Below are 2786 nucleotides of genomic sequence, written 5' to 3' on the forward strand. Positions count from 1 at the left end.
GATCAGAGTCCTGAGAGGATGTTCAGGACATCAACAGGGTCAATTGCACACGGCCTGTCCTACCACCAATGTGGGTCCGCGCAGCACAGTCACGCCTGAGGGCCAGCACCCAGGGAGCTCGCTGCCCAGCAGGCAATGCTTCCAATCACCGTTCCTGCAGATGCCTGGAGGGCCACCTCAAGAGAAAGCCACCCAAACCTCAGTGGGAACATGACCCACAAGATCATCTCTTGAGAACATGAGCCCAGCAGGGCACACGTAAGCGGCTACTTCTCCTGCAGCCCATCAGGATGGAAGGTTTCTTTAATGTCTTGTGTTCATTGTTCAGATGTGTCCAACCCTTTGCAACCCCATGGACTGTAGGCCGCCAGACTCCACTGTCCATGGGATTTTCCAGGCAAGAATACTGGAGTGGGTTGTTATTCCCTTCTACAGGGGATCTTCCTGACCCACGGATTGAACCTGGGTCTCCTGCATTGCAGGCAGATTCTTTACTGTTTGAGCCACCAGGGAAGCCCTTGGAGAGCAGAACTGACAGTGGACAGAGCCAGCGGCTGACAAGCAAGCTGGGGGCTGTAGTTCTAGTCCAGAATCAAGGTGAGCGCACAGGAAGAGGTGGTTGTTTCTTTCACATTGTTCAATGGGCTCTGAAAATACTGCATTGCCCTGAGCATGGGGCAACCTCCAAGGACTGAAAGCCTAGCTGGCCCAGGGGACCACCTGCAATCAGCTTATACATCCATGTGTACAGACCCTGGGGTGTACCCAAAGATAGATGCCTGGTGCACCCCATCCCCCGATGGCACCTCCCAGCAGGCACACATGGGTGAGAGTTAGCACTGAGTTAACACAGAACCATCCTGGCCTTTGAGAAGAAATACAGTCCTGGCTTTGAGTAATACTGGCAAACACTACCCCTGAAATTTTCAGATTAGCAGGGCAGGAGGACTTCAAAGAAGTTCAAGTCTCTGGGAGCCCGTGTGTAAGAATTACTTCTAAACAAGGCACATGTAACTAGGTTTCCTTGAAGATCTCCAGTGCTTCTTGGTGTGTACACAAAGCATACATTTTTCTAAGAAATGTAATTATCTGCCGTTTTTGTATGAAAGTCAAAGTGTTAGTCACTCAGTCATGTCTGACGTTTTGTGACACCATGGCTGCAGCCCACCAGGCTCCTCTGTCCATGGGACAGTGGGTAGCATATTGATGGGTCCCCTTGAAAGCATTCATCAGACAGACAGACTCCCCAACACTAAGGCCAAGGCCTCAGCACACAACAAACAGTCATCGGTCCCCAACAGTCACAGAGCAGGCCAGGCTCCCCTGAAACATGGACGCACTTGAGGAAAACAGGCAGCCCATCATTAAAATTACTACTAGGATAACAGAGTGTTCTTGAATCTGATGATTGCTTTATTGTACAAAAAGTTTCCAGTAACAGTAAATTAGTTTTCTAAAAAGGACAAAAAAAAAGTTGTTTTGGATAGAAGCGCTTCACTAATTGCTTTATTTAAGCACACACACACAAAAGTCTTATCTGACCAATTAGGTTGGAAGGTTTTTATTACCTTTAAGAAGCCATTAGCTAGGATAAAACACTGAAAGCACTTGTGTCAAAACAAATAAATAATGCTCTCTCAATTAGCAGAGACTGTGGTAAATTCGTTCGAGATGAACGCAGCTTCACACCCAGGGCCAGCAAGTCAGCACCTCCCCCACCCCAAATTAATAAAACAAGAGACAGCAGTGCTCAGTCCCCATCTTGGGAAAGATGGGTCCCCTTCCAGCCCCAGTCAACAGAGCCGCGCAGGCCACGTCACAGCGGGCAGCAGCGAGGGCCGAGCCAGGAAGAGCCACCTTTGCCACCAGAGCCATAGGCGAGACAAGGAGAGAGAGGAGGACCCTTGGGTGCCAGGACACTAATCACTAACCTCCCCTTCCAGCCCGCCTGCTGTTGATCTGTCCCCAAGAGGCGGCAACAGAACAGGAGTGTTTGGTGGAGCCTGGCAAGTTGGAACATGTGCTCCAGCTGCTGCTGGCCTGGGGACACGGTGATGGCAGCGGATGGCTGGGCTTCAGCTGGTGCTGCTGGGGATCCAGTCAGAGGGGGGCAGCTGTCCGGATCCCAAACAGGATCCTTCAAGCCATCCCTAGTCAGATTCATTATTTTACCCAAAGGAATTGGGTAAAAAATCCAACTAATCACCCTGTTCACTAAAAATAAATACAAATAAATAGTGATCCTTTCTTAAAGGATTACGTTCCTTCAAGAGTCAGTGAGCCTAAGCACTGGAAAAGCTCCCACCCACAATAACCCTTAACACCATCCCAGGCTGTCTAGGAGGGGAGCCCCTCATCTGGACAGCCCCCATCCTGGGAGCAGCTTGACTCCCTGAGCTCAAAACCACTGAGGCTAAAGAGCCCACAGCTGCTCTCAGGAACCAAGAAAGCCCCCCATCTCAGGGGCAATTGAGGAGGGGCTGGACCTCATTCCCGGCCTTCCTCCTTAGTAAGTAGCTGTCAGGGAATGCCATGCTACTTCCCGATATGCCAGGGATGCCTTTAGATCACCCCACGCCCACGTCAGGAACAGGGAACCAGGGACTGCCCGGCTTCATGAACCGCTTGGGATGGGAAGGCTGGGCAGTGGTCTGGGTTTTAAGCACATGACCTGTTTGGACAACTTGAATCTCGGGGTTTGAGTTTAAATTTCTGGAAATAACTTCAAAGTCAATTCTAGAGAGACAGGTTATGTGACTGGTCCAAATAAAACGTAGCACACTTAA

Source organism: Bubalus kerabau, chromosome 13 (assembly GCF_029407905.1).
Source record: "Bubalus kerabau isolate K-KA32 ecotype Philippines breed swamp buffalo chromosome 13, PCC_UOA_SB_1v2, whole genome shotgun sequence".
Classification (NCBI taxonomy): Eukaryota; Metazoa; Chordata; class Mammalia; order Artiodactyla; family Bovidae; genus Bubalus; species Bubalus kerabau.